This window comes from Ovis aries, chromosome 14, assembly GCF_016772045.2.
Source record: "Ovis aries strain OAR_USU_Benz2616 breed Rambouillet chromosome 14, ARS-UI_Ramb_v3.0, whole genome shotgun sequence".
NCBI classification, from domain to species: domain Eukaryota; kingdom Metazoa; phylum Chordata; class Mammalia; order Artiodactyla; family Bovidae; genus Ovis; species Ovis aries.
Window position 1 is genome coordinate 48,984,655 of NC_056067.1, and position 19,823 is coordinate 49,004,477.

A 19,823-nucleotide genomic window follows, 5' to 3' on the forward strand; every position below is an offset into this window, starting at 1 on the left:
TCCATGAAATTTTCCAGGCAGGAATACTGGAGTGGGTTGCGATTTCCTTCACCAGGGGATCTTCTCAACCCAGGAATCAAACCCAAGTTTCCTGCATTTCCTACATTGCAGGATTTTTTACTGCTGAGCCACCTGGGAAGCCCGAGGACTGGCATATTTGTCTGCAATGGCCATCAGCATAGATGGAAAGACATCAGATGTCTTTCTATAATTAGGACAAGTACCCAAAAACTGGATAGTTGTTCAACATGCTAAGTCCTTTAAATGAGATAAATCACCTCATTTAACTCTGAAAACAACCCTATGATTTAGATAACTATCAGTATCTCATTTTTTAATAAGACATTTTTACAAAATATTGATATTTATTTTGCTGTGCCGGGTCTTAGTTGTGGCATTTGGGATCTCCAGTTTTCATTGCGATATGTAGGATCTTTTTTAGTTGATCTAACCCAGACCCCCTGCACTGGGATGGTGGAGTCTTAGCCACTGGACTACCAAGGAAGTCCCTAGCATCCCATTTTAAACCTAAGGAAACAAAGTCTGAGAGGTTGAGTAATTTGCCCACAATGACTAAGACAGAAAAACATAAGCCAAGAGCTAAACTTAGGCTTACATATTGCTGAGAACCACCCTTTACTGATGCGAGAGACTATGATGAACAGGATGGATCCATAAGTTTCCTTCATTCATCTCACAGGTAGCTGGGTCCCTGTGTTCAGCATTCGGGGTACAGTGATGAACAACTCAGGCTAGGCTCTTGCAGCACGGAAGTTACATTCTACCAGAAGGACACCAGCAACTGAGAAGTCAGCCCACTATGATGAAAGTGATGATGAGAGGTGAGAGGAAGAGAGAGGTGAGAGGAAGTGGATGGGATGGGGAGGAGACTTTCTGAAGCAATATGTGGTTCTGAACTTGAAAGCCCACTGCCCTCCGAAGAGTGTCATAACCAAATTCATCATGTTCCCTATCTTTTCTTCCCCTTGGTAATTCCCCCAACACAAGCTCCTCTTGTCCTCTCAGGTTCTCTCATCTCCATCATTCTCTGTGCTGTCCTCTCCTCTCCCCGCTCCTGCCTCCCTCCATCCTTCCCAAATTCTGCCACTGCAACCCCTGTAAGCCTTTCACTCGACGTTCCCTCAGACTCTTACCTTAACTAACACCAGATCCTTCTCCAGAGATTATGCCCACAATCTTTACTGAAGGCGCTTCATCCACCCACTCGCCAAACACTTCAAGGTCTGGAGGAGGAGAGGGGAGTAATCAGGATATGCTACGGAAACAAATGAACCCAAATCCAAGTGACTCGCATAAAGGTAGAGACTCCCTCATGCGCCATGTCCAACTTGGGTGGCCCAAGTTCTCCACATGCTCCTTCCTTCACCCAGACTGATGGAGCAGTGTCTAAAACACCACCGATCTCCTGGCTGAGGGAAAAAAGATGTGAACAGCCATGAGCTGGCTCTTGGAGTTTCAGCTCAAAAGAGATATACATCGATGTGTTATTTCATTGGCTAAAGCAGGTCATGTGGCCAAGCTTGATATCAAATGTCTTTAGACTCTGCTATCCCTTAGCAACTCAATGCTGTTTCCAGATATTATCAATCTTTCCCCACACTCTTTTTTTAAATCTTGTTGTTGTTGTTCATTAGCTAAGTCATGTCCGACTCTTTGTGACCGCATGGACTGCAGCTTGTCAGGCTTCCCTGTCCTTCATCATCTCCCGGAGGTTGCTCAAACTCATGTCCACTGAGTCAGTGATGCCATCCAACCATCTTGTCCTCTGTCATCCCCTTCTCTTCCTGCCTTCAATCTTTCCCAGCATCAGGGTCTTTTTCAATGAGTTGGCTCTTCGCCTCAGGTACCCAAAGTATTGAAGCTTCAGCATCAGTCTTTCCAGCTCTCACATCCATACATGACTACTGGAAAAACCATAGCTTTGACTATATGGACCTTTGTTGGCAAAGTAATGCCTCTGCTTTTTAATATGCTGTCTAGGTTCATCCAGGTTTTTAAAAAATCTATTTATTTTTGGCTGTGCTGGGTCTTCATCATTGTGCATAGGTTTTCTCTAGTTGTGGCAAGCAGGGGCTACTCTTTTTTTAAATAATTTTATTTATTTGTTCGCTTTTGGCTATGCTGGGTATGTGTTGCTCTTCACGCTTTCTCTAGTTGTGGTGAACAGGGGTTACTCTTTAGCTGAGGTGGGCAGGCTTCTCATTGCAGTGGCTTCCCTTGCTGCAGTACATGTGCTCTAGAGTGTGCAGGCTCAGAAGTTATGGAGCACAGGTTTAGTCGCCCTGTAGCATGTGGGAGCTTCCCAGACCAGGGATCAGGCCCATGTCCCCTGCATTGCCAGATGGATTCTTAACCACTGGATATCAGGGAAGCCCCTCCTTCTCCACGCTCTTTAAAAAAGTTCTTTCTTCCCCTTGACAGACCTCCTAGAGTAACAGCTAGATCCTCTTCTCTCTTCTCTTCTGACTCCTTAGTCTCCCTAGAAATCCGAGTCACACTTAGCTCCTCCCATTCCCTCATTCCATATCAGACCCTTTAGAATGTTCCAGAGGTTCAAAATCTGTCAGTTCTCTCATTCCCCACTGAATCTACCCTCTTCCAAATCACCATCATCTCTTACCTGTACTACTGAGTTGCCCTAAAAGTTCATTCAGGTTTTTCCATAAGATGTTGTTGAACACAACAGCAACCTTTCAGATCTTGCTCTACAGTTCATTCATGACCTAATTGTTGCTCCCCAGCCTAACCCTTCTGTAGATTCCCATGTCCTTCAGGAAGAGTCTAAAATCTTTGTTGTTTGTTTTGCTCAGTTGCTAAGTCATGTCTGACTCTTTGCAATCCCATGTAAACCCCATATTACTGCAAGCCCTACGTTCCCATTCCATAGGTTGTCTTTTCCGGGTTTTGCTTGCTTGTTTATTTACAATTTCCTTTGCTGTGCAAAAGTTTGTAAGTTTGATTAGGTCTCATTTGTTTGTTTTTATTTGGACCATAAAGAAGGCTAAGTGATAAAGAATTGATGCTTTCCAACTGTGATGTTAGAGAAGACTCTTGAGAGTCCCTTGGACTGCAAGGAGATCAAACCAGTCAACCCTAGAGGAAATTAATCCTGAATATTCATTGGAAGGCAAATACTTTGGCCACCTGATGCGAAGAGCCGACTCATTGGAAAAGACCCTGATGCTGGTAAAGACTGAAGGCAAGATGAGAAGGGGATGACAGAGGATGAGATGGTTGGATGGCATGACCAACTCAATGGACATGAGCTTGAGCAAACTCTGGGAAATGGTGGACAGGGAAGCCTGGCGTGCTGCAGTCCATGGGGTTGCAGAGTCAGACACGACTGAGCAACTGAACAGCAACAACAATATGTCAGAGAACATTTTGCATATACTTTCTTCTAGGAGTTCTATGGTGTCACATCTTAGGTTTAAGTTTTTAAGCCATTTGGTGAAACACTCTGTGAGCGCTTGCTCTACCAGATCTGGAGCTGGATGAAGGCAGAGACTGCCACGTGCCCAACACATTGACCATGCTCAGGAAATATTTTTCCAGTGAGAGAATGAATTTGTCGTACATGAAGTCAGGGGAAGGGAAATAGTAAAGGTGACTAGATGCGATTATATATGACTGAATCAGCTTCCCAAGATAATCAAGAGAGGCAGAGGAGGGCTGGGACACTTGCACCACCTCTGATTCACTTAGTCCTGAACTCATTGGACATCAGTCCCTTCCTGCATTTCCCCCTGTGTTTCTAGACCTCAGAAAATGCCTTCCTCACCCACACTGATTCAGAGAATCTGGTTTCAAGCCTGAGAGAGTGTTCCCGTCCCTCGTCCCCCTCCCTAGCTCCTGCTGTTCTCACCTCTCCCCCAGTTCTCCTTCTCCGCACATCCCACAGGTCCTCTAAGCCAAGTCATCTGCAGAGGCTGAAGCATCCCCGAGATGCTGCCCGTCCTCAGCTTCATTCCTGAGCAGAAAGGCCCTGGAAAAAGAAACACGATGCATGAGTGAGACACATCCCAGGCCTGGGAAGGAGTCTGTCCGCCAAACCAGGCCGCGCAATGGGTGTGATGGGAACAGCTTGGTGTTTTGGGGTTTTGTTTATTTATTTGGTTAGCTTTTGCTTTTTCTTTCCTTTTTTTGTTTGTTGTTGTTGTTTTTTGGAATAGCCTGACAAGGCCCCTGTGTCAAATCATAGTTTCTTCCCTTGAGGCCAAGATGGTGCCTGAAATCATAGCATCAGAGACGCTAGGACTAGCCTTTTGGGACAGCCATAACAAAGTACCACAGGCTGGGTGGCTTAAACAATAGAAATTCACTTCTCATTGTTCCAGAGACAAATGCCCAAGATCAGGGTGAGGGCAGGTGTGGCTTCTTCTGAGCCTCTCTCCTTGGCTTGTGGATGACTGCCTTCTTTCCTCTGTGGACACACATCCCTGATGTTTCTTTGTATGTTCAAATTTCCTCTTCATGTAAGGACACCAATCATGATTGAATTAGGACCCATCTAATGGCTCATTTTCACCTAATCACCTCTTTAAAGGTCCTATGTCCAATAAAGTCATTTCAAGGTATTGAGGATTAGGGCTTCAGCACATGATTTGGGGCGGGGATGGGAGGGAGACAGTTCAGCCCATAAGAGATATTCCTTGGTTTTAGGATATTAACATTCCTTCAAGGACTTTCCAGTTGGCCCAGTGGTTAAGAATCACCTGCCGATGCAGGGAATCTGGGTTTGATCCCTGGTCCAGGAAGATTCCATGTGCCACAAGGCAACTGTGGAGCCCGTGCCCCACAACTACTGAGTTCGAGCTCTAGAGCCTGAGAACCACAGCTACTGAGCCCACATGCTGCAATTGTTGAGCCCCAGGCGCGAGGAGCCCCCATCACAACAAAGAGTAGCCCCCTCTTGCCATAATTAGAGAAAGCCTGAATGCAGCAAGGAAGACCCAGTGCAACCAAAAATAAACTAATTTTAAAAAACAGACCTTCAGTGTTCTCTGAATAAAAGTAGTAATGATTAGATTAATGAGTAATTGAATTTGCTGTCTGTGAATGCTAGCGACAGGGTATAATTAATTTAAAAATGAATAGGTACAATTAATTGTATGTAAACTAGCACTCTAATTCAATGAGAGCGGGGGAGACATTTCCTCTTGATTGGGCCAGTCTTGAAGGAGAGAGAGTGTGCCTTAAGTATATCCTTGCTGCTGCTGCTAAGTCGCTTCAGTCGTGTCCGACTCTGTGTGACCTCATTGACGGCAGCCCACCAGGCTCCCCCATCCCTGGGATTCTCCAGGCAAGAAAACCGGAGTGAGTTGCCATTTCCTTCTCCAATGCATGAAAGTGAAGCTGCTCGGTCGTGTTCGACTCTTAGCGACCCCATGGACTGCAGCTAACCAGGCTCCTCCGTCCATGGTATTTTCCAGGCAAGAGTACTGGAGTGGGTGCCATTGCCTTCTCCGAAGTATATCCTTACAGCCCCAGAAACAAGAAAGCATGAATCTAGAGAAGTAAAGATAGCTCTAGACTCGGTGCTTTTTCTGGGGTTATCAGCATAAAGCTAGGATGTTAAAGGGCTATTTTCAGAGAAGAAAAATCCTGGGACTTAATCAGAGTGAAAGGAAAGACCACAGTTCTTGATATGAAATTCTAGAACCTGAGAGCAAACCCTTGGTACGTTTTTAAAATCCCTCCCTCTGAAAAACACAATGGGAATATACATTTGTCTCTGCCTTTATGATGAGTAAAGCAAGAGAAAAACTTCCCCTGAGAATTCATAACAGTAAGTCCATATTCCTGTGTGTTTACAGTCTAAATTTGTACTATCTATGTAGCCTGAAAGACCTCCAGACAAAATTTTACAGTGGTCCCAAGTTGGCTATATCAACCCTGACTATTCACTGGAAGAACTGATGCTGAAGCCGAAGCTCCAGTACTTTAGCCACCTGACGGGAAGAGCCAGTTCACTGGAAAAGGCCCTGATGCTGGTGTCACACGAGTGTATGCTCCTCGGTTCTGTCTCGTCACAACAAAGATTTGGAGTGACGGACATTAAAGCCCCCTCGGCGTGTCACAGCTCTCGGGTCTTGGACAGACCGCGTTACAGCTCTTCTTAGACAAATCAGTGTTACAGCCCAGTGTTACAGCTCTATTTTATTTAGAAGATAGCAGGAAAATCCATCTTCAAGGCGTGAGGGCACCTTGATCCAAAGATACGAAGAGAAGAGCGCCCCAGCATGCGGGAGAGAGAGAGAGAAAGCTAGCTTTGGCTCCTCTTTTTATATGTTTTTCTCTCCCTGGGCCTGTCCTGTGTAAATTGGGCCAGCCAGGAGTGTTGTTTGTTTTACCTGAGGTCCTCACTCTGGTCCTCGGACCTTCCTTTGTTTTATTTTCACAGGCTTTTCCCTTCCTTGTCTTTTAGCCACAGCCATTTTGGACTCCTTTTCCTTATTCTACCTACCTAACACTGGGAAAGATTGAAGGTGGGAGGAGAAGGGGATGATAGAGGATGAGATGGCTGGGTGGCATCACTGACTCAGTGGACATGGGTTTGAGCAAACTCCGGGAGATGGTGAAGGATAGGGAAGCCTGACGTGCTGAAGTCCATGCAGTCTCAAAGAGTCAACGTGACTGAGGAGTTGAATAACAACCCACAGCTACATGGCAGAAGTAGACACTAACTCTACCCAGGGAAATGCATTTTAAACCCAGGCTTTAAAGAATTTCCAGAGATAAAATCCCAAGGAACATGAGTTCCACAAACCTAACAGGCAGAAGTGACAAACCTCAGAGTCAGGCTCAGAGCTGGTATGAATATTAAATTATAAGGTACTGAATACAAAATAAATAAATGTTTTAAGAAATTGAAGATGGTATTTTGAAAATACTGAAGGAAAAAATAGACTATCAAGACTGGCAAGGAAGATTTGAACAAGGGAAACTAGAAATTACATATGCGAACATTTAAAGACTCAGTGCACAAGTGAAATAAATTATATCACCATTGAAAGGAGAAGAAACTAGAACACATATATATTTGAAGAAATTACCCAGGGTGCAGCATAGGGAGAAAAAATGATGGATATTATGAACAATGGGTTAAGAAATATGGAACAGAGTGGGAAGGTCCAACATACATCTAATTAGTGGTTTGTTTTTAAAAAAAAAAAAAAGATAGGGGCTTCTCTGGTGGTTCCCTGGTAGTAAAGAGTCTGCCTGCCAATGTGGGAGACATGGGTTCTATTCCTGGTAGGGGAAGATCCCACATGCTGTGCCACAACCACTGAGCCTGTGCTCTAAAATCTGGGAGCCACAGCTACTGAAGACCATACACCCTAGAGCGTGTGCCTCTCAACAAGAGAAGCCACTGCGATGAGAATCCTGTGCACCACAAGAGAGTAGGCCCTGCCTGCTGCAACTAGAGAAAAGCCCGGGCAGCAATGAAGACCCAGCAGAGCCAAAACAAATAAAAAGATAATAGAAGGGAGAGAAGCACATTTGATAATGTCTGGAAAACTTTCGGAACTGATGAGAAAGATACCTCAAATTCAGGAAACCCAATGAATCACAAGCAGAATATTTTTTTAAAAATATCCACACTAGGTAATTAGTAAACCTTAGCCCACTAAAGAGAATATCATTAGAATAGCCCAAGCATTACTTTTTATTTTTCAATAGCAATAATCCAGAAGATAGTGGAATGAGATCCTCAAAGGGCTAAAATACAATAACTGTCACACTAGAACTGTATGCCCAGCAAAATATCTTTCGAGAACAAAAAGAAAATGATTGTTTAGACAAACTAAAAAGTAGGGATTAATTCCCAAGATACCCTTTTCAAAAGAATTTCTAAGAGATATACATTGGGAGGAAGAAAACTAATCTTAGAATGAAGTTCTGAAACACAAGAAAGAATAAGAAAAGAAAAAGTAAATAAAAGCATGAGGTAAACATACCAAAAATATCAAAACTCTACCAAAAGTACAGTAACAATGTCAAATTTTAATGTTTAAATAGGAACTAAAATTTCGAACAACTTCTAAATGGAGAAGATTTTGCAGAATGCACATGATGATATTTTTAGAGTAAGCACTAAAAGAACAGACAGTAAGTGTAGAACTTTCAATATAGCATAGAGGGGAAAACGGAAATGCTGGGAGCAGACTCAATCCAAATGAATGCTGGAAGGAGAATAATAGGAAAGGCAAAAGAGAAATGGGTAATATGACAGGAGGAATTCTGTATCTCCCCTCTTTGGAGAATAGATGAGAGCATCTTTGTGTAAGATCAGGTGAAACATGATGTTTAGAGTTGTTAAATGGAAGCCTGAATATATGTAGAAAGATACATATGGGACTTCCCTGGTGGTCCAGTGGCTAAGCCTCCATGCTTCCAAAGTTGGGGGCGTGGGTTTGATCCCTGGTCAGGGAACTAGGATCCATCTGCTGCATGGCATGGCCAAAAAATAAAAACCATATGTATGGATGCTGAGTAGTCAAAGGGGTGGGTGAACTGCCTTCATGACTAATTGTTTCTTAGCCCAAACCCACCCTTTCACACTCCACTTTCTGGCTCTGAGGCTGCCAGCTGCCTATTTGATTCTGCTGAGAGGGAGCACAAGAAAGACAAAAGGCTGGAAGGAGAAAGTACATGTTTCCTCCTGTTTCGCCTGCTGTTCCTGGCAGCATTACTCCAGCAGTAGTTCTCCCTGATGGCAGCAGCTGACTCCTGTCTTTTCCACACTCTCAGTCTCATTTCTCTCTCTCTGAAACACCGAAAACAGCTGTCCCCTCGTCAGAGGACCGCGTTCTGGCTCTACAGGAATATTCCTTCAACCTTCTGGATTCTAATAACCTTATTATGGTTATAATAACTCTATGATGTTCACATCATAGTAAACAGGGCTTTCTTGGTGGCTCAGTGGTAAAGAATCTGCCTGCCAATGCAGGAGATGCGGGTTTGATCCTTGGGTTGGGAAAATCCCCTGGAGAAGGGAATGGCAACCCGCTCCAGGATTCTTGCTTGGAGAATGCTATGGACAGAGGAGTCTGGCTGGCTGTAGTCCATGGGGTTGAAAAAGGGCTGGATGCAACTTAGGGACTAAACAACAACAATAAACAACTAGAAACCTATTCCCTCTGTTCTCAGTCCCAGGGGGTGAACGCCTGCATCTGTTGTCTCTGATTAATACAATATCCCCATCTGGTCATCTCAACTTCTATTTCACCAGCTCAACCAATTCCTCATATTAAATTCTCTCTGTTAGAATAACTGGTACAGTTTCTGTTTTTCTGACCAAACCCTAGTTAATATTGTCTCCTGTAGCTATATGACCAAATTTTGGCCAGAGGAGTAAAAGCAGATGTAAGGTAGGTAACTTCTGAGTCTTGTCTTTAAAATGAAGCTAATTATTCCATACTTCTGCCTTCTGTCTTCTGATACAGGGGAACAGATTTAGTGACCCTAAGATGGCTTCACACATATGAGCCAGGATGATGGCTCGAGCAAAGCAGTAAGATAGCTGGGACCTGATGACCTCTTGGGGCAGGGCCACCCACCTACTCTGGGACATTTTGTAAAATAAATGTCTTCTGAAGCAGCGTGTTCTAGACTCTCTTTATTATACCATAGTCATTCATCCTAGTATAAATGGCTCTAAACACCAAAAACACAGGATCCCCCAAACTTAAATAATATAATACAAATAACTCTCGACTTAGAAAATAAAACATAGGAATTTCCTGGTGGTCCAGTAGTTACGAATCTGCCTGCCAATGCAGGGAACATGGGTTTGATCCCTGGGCCAGGAAGATTTCACATGCCATGAAGCAATCAAGCCTATGCACTGCAACTACTGAAGCCAGCATGTCTCAGAGCTAGCGCCCTGCAACAAGACAAGCTGCTGCAGCCAGAAGGCCTTGCACCGCAACTGCAGGGTAGCCTCTGCTCTGTGCAGTTAGAGAAAGCCCATACACAGCAACAAAGACTCAGTGCGGCCGAAGATAAATAACTGAAATAAATCCTATAACTGAATGGCAATAAAAGCATTACGAAAGCAATGTTTCAAGGGTGATTCATTGCTTTGAACATTTTTATCAAAAGACTGAAAACAAATGGAAGAAGCCTCAGTTTAGAACTTAAATATGAAACAACAGAGAAAAATCCAAAAAGGAAAAAGAAAATAATTTAAAGGCTGAAATTGATAGAGTGATAAAAACAGAGAAGACCAAAAAAAAAAGAAAAAACTCAAAACTTGGCAATTTGAAATTCTAATAAGATAGAAAAGCTTCAGGCAAGACTGATGGGAAAAAGAAAGATGCAAATAAAAACAAAATGCATAACTGAAAAGGGGGGAACTATAGATATATTTTCAAATGATAAAATAAATTTTTGAACTACATAGACCAGTGCACTTGAAAATCTTGACAAAACAGACAAATTTCCACAAGAAGAGAAAACGCCAATTCTGAAACAGGAAACTCTGAAGAGACCAACAGCCATTAAAGAAACTTTAGTTAAAAGAAGCCCCAGAAAGTTTAACAGGGGAATTCTACCAAGCTCTCAAGGAACAAGTAACACCTGCAGTATATAACTTAGTACAGGGGAAAAAAAGGAAAGATATTTATTTTATGAAGCTGGTGTCCTTGACTCCAAAATAGAATAGGGACAATTTGGGAAAAGAATATTAGAGGCCCATTTTACTTTCTAAATATAAATACAATTCTGAAATAAAATATTAGATAAGCAAATACAATAAATGTATGAAAAATAAAATATTGAGTAAGTCTTAATGAACATCAGAAAGTTAATGTAATGTACTACATAATGGAATAAAGGAGAAAAGTCCGATGGTCACATCTACGGCTTGAAAAAATCATTTGATAACGTTCAACATCTATTTATGATAAAAGCTCTCAGAAAATTAGGGATAGAAAGGAACTTCCATACTTTGATAAGGACTATCTACCAAAATCTACTACACACCACACACTTAAGATAGACCCTTAAGCTCATTTCCTTTAAGATCAGAAGGAAGATATAATACAATCACCACTATTGTTTACTCCTAGGGATCCTGGTCACTACAATAAGTCACTATAAATATGTATATAAGGGCTGAGGGGGAGGAGGACAAAATTGTCATTATTTGGATGTGATTTGGTATTCCATATAGAAACTCCAGGGGCTTCGCTGGTGGGTCAGACAGTAAACAATGCTCCTGCAATGCAGGAGACATAGGAGATGTCGATCTCCAGGTGGGGAAGATCCCCTGGAGAAGGGCATGGCAACCCACTCCAGTATTCTTGCCTGGAGAATCCATGGACAGAGGAGCCTGGCGGGATGCAGTCCGTAGGGTTGCACAGAGTCTGGCACAACTGAAACGAGTAAGCACACATGCATACACAGAAACTCCAAACCATGAAAGCTATCAGCAAGCCAGCAGATTGGCCAAATGAAAAATCAAACTGGAAAAATGAATAGCACTTCTCTATACTATAAAGGAAGCTGAGCGCCGAAGAATTGATGCTTTTGAACTGTGGTGTTGGAGAAGGCTCTTGAGAGTCCCTTGGACTGCAAGGAGATCCAACCAGTCCATTCTAAAGGAGATCAGTCCTGGGTGTTCATTGGAAGGACTGATGCTGAAGCTGAAACTCCAATACTTTGGCCACCTGATGCGAAGACTGACTCATTTGAAAAGACCCCGATGCTGGGAAAGATTGAGGGCAGGAGGAGAAGAGGATGACAGAGGGTGAAATGGTTGGATGACATCACTGACTCAATGGATATGAGTTTGGGTAAACTCCGGGAGTTGGTGATGGACAGGGAGGCCTGTGCACAAAGAGTCGGACACAGCTGAGCGACTGAACTGAACTGAACTGATATGATAGTAAACAACTAGAAACTCTAGCAAAAAATAAGGTCCCATTCAGAATAGTAACAAAATTCAAAGGTAATCTAGGAATTCATCCGTCAATCCACAAGATGTTTATGAAGAAAAACAATTTAGGGAATTCCCTGGCAGTCTAATGGTTAGAACTCCGAGCTTTCACTGCCAAGTATTTGGATTCAGTCCCTGGTCTGGGAATTAAGATCTCAGAAGTCATGTGACATGGCCAAAAAAGAAAATAATAATAATGTTGTTAAAGGAAACAGAAGAAATCTAACAAGGGGAGATGCACAATGTTCATGAATGCAACAATTTAATATTATTAAGATGTTTCTTCTATCTAAATCAAGCTATAAATTCAACGCAAGCCCAAATTCCAGAAAGATTTTTTTTAAGAAACAAAATAAATGGATTTAAAAATGCATGTGGAAGAATCAAGACTCACAGATAGATAAGAGGATCTGTATCAAGTAAGATATGCCAAACAGACTTCCTGGTGATCCAGGTGATCCAGTAGCTAAGACTTCATGCCCCCAAAGCAGGGGGCCCGGGTTCAACCACGTGCTGCAACAAAGACCTGCCGTAGCCAAACAAATAAATAAATAAAAATAGTTTATCGAAAAGATATACCAAAAAGCCAGAGTAAAGAAAGAAAACAAAGGTGGAACGGCACATGATCAGACAAACTGATCAAAGGGACAGGAAAGAGACACGTGAATATGAAAGACCCTGAGATATCTCAGAATAAGCATCCTAATCAGAAGTGAAGAGATGGACTGTTAAAGGATAACATCGTGAAAACTGATTCTTTATAAGGAGAAAAGAAAAGTTGGTTCCCTACTTTTCACCACAACACAAAGGTCAAACAAATGGATTAGAGACCTAAACATGAAAGATAATAAGTCTATAAAGGTAGCATATTCCTTTCACAAGGCTGCAAGGACAAGGTACCACAAACTGGGTGGCTTAACACAACAGAAATGTACTGTCTCCCAGTTCTGGAGGCTAGAAGTCTAAAATCGAGGTGTGAAGGGGCCAAGCTCCCTCTGGAATCTGTAGGGGAATCCTTCCTTGCTTTGTCTTAGCTTTGGGTGATTTGCTGGCAATCTTTGCAGTTCCTCGGCTTGCAGCTGCACTGCGGAACTCCAGTCTCAGCCTTTCTCATCACAGGGCACTTTTCCCTCTGGGTGTCTGTCTCCAAGTGGCTGTCTTCTCATAAGGACATCAGTCCTATTGGGCTAGGGCCCCGCCCTACTCCAGTATGACCTCATCTTAATTTAATTCATTACATCTGCAACCACTCTGTTTCCAAATAAAAGCACATTCTGGACTACTCGGGGTAAGGATTTCAGCATATCTGTTTTTAAGAGACATAATTCAACCCAGAATAGCTAGTAGAAAAATGCAGAATATTTTTATGACTTTGGAGTGAATAAAGATGTTTAAACCAAGAAAACAGAAACCATATAATGAGATGGATTTGACCATATTAAGATTAAAATTTTCCTGCAAACAAAGACATGATTGAAAAAGTTTAATAAATGACAAACCAGGAGAACATATTTCTAGCTTCAAAAAAAATGCGATTAAAAATCCAGAATATACAACAAAATCCTGCAAATATTTAAGAATGTATGCATGCATGCTCAATGATTCAGTCAGGAACCCCAATATAAAAATGGGCAAAAGATATGAATAGGCCTATTTCCCTGGTAGTCCAGTGGTTAAGAATCTGCCTGACAAAGTTCTTTCTGGGTAACAAAACACTCATGTATTAGCCAGGAATATAGCCATCCGGAATCAAGATTACATTTTAAAGAATCTCTTGAAGCTAAAAAGCCGGGCAACAATGTTCAGATCCACTGAATACAAGTGGAAGTGATGAGATCACTTCCAGCAAATGTCCTCAAATGGATATATCATGATTATCTGTCCTTTCTTCCTTTCCTATGTCCAGAATGTGGACAGGATGGCTGGAGACAAATTAGTCATTTTTGACTACATAGTGATTTGGGGATGGAGGAAACTCATGATGGAGTCTGAGTCCCTAACACTACGGAGACAAGTCAACCATGAATCGTCTTCTTTCTGGGATATAAAAGTAAATGTATATCTTGTTGAACTGAGTATTATATGACAAACCACAACATAATCCTACCAGAACTCCCCAAAGGAAAATCTTGGCACATCTGGAAAAAGATAGAGGCAGGGAATAAGCACAGGCATGTCCACCATCTCACTCCCTGAAAAATTTTGTCTCAGTCATGGTCATTACTCCAGTTGGAAATTTGAAGAGGGAAATCTGTCTGTCTCTGATCGATCTGAATAATCCAGAAATTTCAGAGTTTATTAATATAAAGACAAAACTAATCTGAAAGTTGAGTCAAGCACAGAATTATCAGAAATGGCTATATCCATGGTTTTCTCCACCCGCAGGAAAAAAACACTTATCAGAGTAGATTAATCCGCACTTAACCTGCAGGTTTGCAATGTGGAAAACTGCTAAAAGTACATATTAGAACTTCTTTCAACATATTTGTTTTCACATTTTTACTAAAAATCTGAGTGAGGAATTAAATTGTAATCAAAACCAGAGATGACATGATGCCAATAGAACAGTTCGTGCCTTGAATAATGGAATCAGAATTACACAACATCAGAACCCCGAGAGGTTTTAAGCTATCATAACTCCCCATTTTACAGCTCAGAAAACTGAGGTTCAGAGTTGTCAACTTGCTTGCCCAAGGTATACCTGGAATCAAGGGTAAAGTTGTTGGTATACCTTCTTTCTACTTTTTATTTTTGAATAAATGAAAACTATGTCATTTAAAAAAAAAAAAAAGGAGAATCTGTCTGATAATGCATGTCCCTGGTCCGAGAAGATCCCACATGCCCCAGGATATCTAAGCCCATGCCCCAACTGTTGAGCCTGCGCACCAGAGCAGGGAGATGCAACTCCTGAGCGCACATGCTGCAACTGCTGAAGCCGGGTGCCCTAGAGCCCACGCTGCGCGACAAGGGAAGCCACTGCAGTGAGAAGCCCGCGCAGCGCAACTAGACAGGAGCCCCTGCTCGCCACAACTGGAGAAAGCCCACGCGCAGAAATGAATACCCAATGCAGCCAGATAAACAAGTTTTTTAAGATATGAATAGGCAATTAACATATAAGGAAATCTAACTGGTTAACAAGTCTGAAGAGATGCTCAACTTCCTTCATAATCAGTTAGAAAATTATAACTTTTTTTAACTTTTTATTTTGTATTGCGGTATGGCCAGTTACAACATGACATTTTAAATCTATCAGACTGGTCAAAATTAAAAGGTCAGTGAGGGACTAGTATTAGTGAAGACATGTAGAATTTGGAACTATCATGCACTTTGGTTAGCATAATTCAGTATGCATATCGTATGATCCAGCAACCCCAATCTTGGTGTATAATCCAGAGAAACTCTCACTCACATCCCAAAGGATATAAGTACAAGACTCTTAATTGAAGTGCTGTTTGTAGTAGCAAAGAATTCAAGGCAATGTAGGTCTTCTTCATTGGTAGGTGAATAATTAAGGATGGTGAACTAATAAATTAGAGTGCTATGCAGCAAACAGAGCAAGTACCTAGATACACAAACAATATGGGATGCTCTCAAAACAATATTGAGCAAAAAATGTAAAAACAGAATGTAGTTGGTTCAATTTTATAAATTAAAACCATATACATATACAAAGCACTATACATCTTTTAGAAATATAGACATAAAAGTACTATTATATTTTAAAAAAAAGAAATAAAGACATATCCAAGAACCACAAACACATTAGAAAGTGTGTTTTTGAGGAGGAAGAAGAAAGGAAAATTAGAATGGGAATATGGAGAAAAAAATAAAAGAATAACTTCATACAAACTATTGTTATAGTGTACCAGAAATGAAACAGCATGGTAAAATCAACTCTCAGAAAAAGAAAAGAAAAAAAAAGAATAATTAAACAATGAAAAAAGAAGTACCAAGGAAATGTTAAGAAAAGAGTTGCATTAAAAGCAAAAAAATCATTAGGAAAGACAACAAAGGCTATTTCATATTGATACAAGAAATAATTCACTTATGTCATATTAATATCATAAAACCTTATGCTCCTAACAACATAAACCCTTATGCTCCTAACAATGTAACTTCAAAATATACTAAGCAAACACTGATACAATTAAAAGGAGAAATGAACATAGCCTAACTCATAATGGGAGACTTTATTACACCTTCCAGAAGCCAATAGATCAAAGGAGGGACAAAGGACAGACATAATAGTTAAGAATTAGATCATTAATAAACTTATATGGTCAGACCTCCTATCCCAACAACTGGAATGCACATCATTTAAAGACAGAACAAAGTCAGGCTCAGCCTAAGGCCGAGGCCAGCTCAGGGCTCCCACTCGGGGCGCCCGGGGTCCCTATGCACACATCAAGTTCTTGCAAGGACCGGTCGAAGCTGGGGCCGGAGGGAGAAGACCTTATTTCCTAGGGTCAATTCTCTCAGCCCACTGACCCTTTGACCTCTCACCCTCAGGGCCCTTGGCAGCCGTAAACCCACCGTCGCCCGGGCTCCGAGGATGCTTTGTGCCCGGTCACCTCATTAGGCCGGCAGGGCTGTAAAGCAGGAATCAGCCGCTGCCTAATCCGGACCTGGGGTCAATGAGAGCTCAAACAATGTGCACAAAGAAGACGGCTTTGGAGCAAGAATTTAGAATATGCATTTAAGTTGTCGTGCTTTGCACTGGAAACCTCTGGGCGATTAAAATAAGCCTGGCTTGTAGTATTTTCTGTCCTTTATTTATGTGTGGTTCCTGCAAGTCAAAGGGGCTGGAGTCCCTTCTGCAGTTTGGGAACTTGTTTTGAAATAGCCACCAAACAGAATTTTTCCCCCTTTGGGTGAAGTTTCCTTCCAGGCTTCAGCCTCTTCACCCCACCCCGTGACTAGAATAGAGTGTTGACATCTTTGAGAGAGCAAAGGAGGTAGATGGTGCTTGCTGTATACTTTATTTTCCATGTTATGTTTGAACCCTGAGGTTTGACCTTTTTCCTGGTTAAATCTCTTGGTACCAAAAGTGTGGAAAATGAAATGTTCATTAACTTGAAAAATCTTTAGCCAATGGATAGGCAGTTTGTCTCTTTGAGAACTGCGGCACCCATACCGTCTCTAAGATTGACTTTAAAATCTAGCTAAAGATGCACTCATCTCACACGCTAGTAAAGTAATGCTCAGAATTCTCCAAGCCAGGCTTCAGCAATACGTGAACCGTGAACTTCCTGATGTTCAAGCTGGTTTTAGAAAAGGCAGAGGAACCAGAGATCAAATTGCCAACATCTGCTGGATCATCAAAAAAGCAAGAGAGTTCCAGAAAAACATCTATTTCTGCTTTATTGACTATGCCAAAGACTTTGACTGTGTGGATCACAATAAACTGTGGAAAATTCTTCAAGAGATGGGAATATCAGACCACCTGACCTGCCTCTTGAGAAATCTGTATGCAGGTGAGGAAGCAACAGTTAGAACTGGACATGGAACAACAGACTGGTTCCAAATAGGAAAAGGAGTACGTCAAGGCTGTATATTGCCACCCTGCTTATTTAACTTCTATGCAGAGTACATCATGAGAAACACTGGGCTGGAAGAAGCACAAGCTGGAATCAAGACTCCCAGGAGAAATATCAATAACCTCAGATATGCAGATGACACCACCCTTATGGCAGAAAGTGAAAAGGAACTAAAAAGCCTCTTGATGAAAGTGAAGGAGGGGAATGAAAAAGTTGGCTTAAAGCTCAGCATTCAGAAAACGAAGATCATGGCATTTGGTCCCATCACTTCATGGGAAACAGATGGGGAAACAGTGGAAACAGTGTCAGACTTTATTTTTTTGGGCTCCAAAATCACTGCAGATGGTGACTGCAGCCATGAAATTAAAAGACTCTTACTCCTTGGAAGAAAAGTTATGACCAACCTAGATAGCAAATCAAAAGCAGAGACTTTACTTTGCCAACAACGGTCTGCTTAGTCAAGACTATGGTTTTTCCAGCAGTCATGTATAGATGTGAGAGTTGGACTGTGAAGAAAGCTGAGCGCCGAAGAATTGATGCTTTTGAACTGTGGTGTTGGAGAAGACTCTTGAGAGTCCCTTGGACAGCAAGGAAATCCAACCAGTCCATTCTCAAGATCAGCCCTGGGTGTTCTTTGGAAGGAATGATGCTGAAGCTGAAACTCCAGTACTTTGGCCACCTCATGCGAAGAGTTGACTCATTGGAAAAGACTCTGATGCTGGAAGAGATTGAGGGCAGGAGGAGAAGGGGACGACAGAGGATGAGATGGCTGGATGGCATCGCTGACTTGATGGACTTGAGTCTGAGTGAACTCCAGGAGTTGGTGATGGACAAGGAGGCCTGGCGTGCTGCGATTCATGGGGTCGCAAAGGAGTCAGACACAACTGAGCGACTGAACTGAACTGAACTGAACTGAACTGAAAGATGCACTGGTGAACCATCTCCCCTGGATACCCGCGGTGTTCTTTGGGTTGTTTGATATGGTAAAACTGTGGTTGATGTTCATGAGTTACGTGAATGGAATTTCTGTAAAATTGGATGAGTGACAAATTGGTAGAGCTCTTTTGTTTGTTTGAATGATAACTCTAAAGGGCACTGCCTTTCCCTCTGAGGTGTGGTTTCTACCATCACTATTGAAATTTACAGCTTGAAAAACACTAAGTTCGTGGAAGCCTTTAAAGGGGGAGTGTTCAGAGCACTTGGACTAATAATAACACAGGAGCAAAACTTCTTTGAATAAGATTCTTATTGTCAAAAACCTGTTGAAACTAAAGAAAACATATTTCTTTGAAAATCGTCTAATAGAGCAAACAATTTTGTGTATTTTTAATGTGATGACAGTCCAACCTGTCTGCTGATCTGATAAATAGAGAAATGTGAGCTTTATAGTAAGTAGAAGAATAACCTTCACCAAATGGCAAGTTTCTAATGTTTGTTCTCTGGGTGTGTATGTTGTCTAATGTGTTTTATTAAAACACAACCTATATGAAGACCATTTGAGCATAAGATGTTAAAAATAGAAGATTCCATTGTGTTTTATTATAAGTTAGCGTTTAAAACAACATATCCAATAACATTTTATGATATTTTTCTAAGAGTAAATGTAGCTTGTTTTGACCTATCTGCAGTTCACTTTTTGTTTTTGGCCAGTGTTGTCCTGCTTGGTATCTGGGACAGTCTCTAATTCCTGACAATGAACTTGATACTGATGTTGGTATACAGCAGCCAGCCCTCCATAACACTAACTATCCTAAATTCAGGGTTAATGCCAAACCTACTGTGTAAGAAATGATTTTCCGAAGTTTCAAAGAAAACCACGTCAATTTGGATGTCTGTTACCTTGAAGTGATCATTTTAAGAGTAATAGCTTCTTCTCTAGGTATAAAAAGACTATTTTCTTCTTTTGGTGTATTTCATTCTGTATTGAGCAATCATTTGTGAAATGAAAAAGCAAAAAAGCACCCCCTCCACACACACAAACCTCCAGCTAACTTAGGATCATAAACATGAAGATGGAGGTGAAGACTAGCCTAATTCAGTGTGTATTGTCTCATGCATTGTGTTGACTGTTGAAAATCTCTTTCAAATATCCGTATTCCACATGTAGAACTAAAGTGTTTAAAACTAGAAATATGAATGCTTGTTTTGTTAATTTCATGTTTGTGTTCAAAAAGCAACATCCAGGATCTCTACAATTGACTTAAATAAAACCATTTAAATTAAAAAAAAAAAAAAGAACACTTCCAAAACAAAACCAAAAATTGCTGCGTACTAGGTCAATGAAATCTCAATAAATTCCTAAGAATCTATGTCATTCAAAA

The 19,823-nt window shown here is 41.5% G+C and overlaps 1 long non-coding RNA gene across 5 annotated transcripts in view; it reads right to left on the bottom strand.

Moving 5' to 3' along the window:
- The window catches only part of LOC105608813 (uncharacterized), a 100,863-nt gene that overhangs the window by 77,000 nt on the left and 4,040 nt on the right, over nucleotides 1–19,823 (bottom strand). For all 5 annotated transcript variants that reach the window (XR_009596207.1, XR_009596206.1, XR_009596208.1 and 2 more), the window contains exons 2-3: nucleotides 3,887–4,006; nucleotides 1,155–1,244 (exon numbers count right to left, since the gene is read on the bottom strand). This is a non-coding gene — a long non-coding RNA (uncharacterized LOC105608813). The remainder of the gene's footprint in view (nucleotides 1–1,154; nucleotides 1,245–3,886; nucleotides 4,007–19,823) is intronic.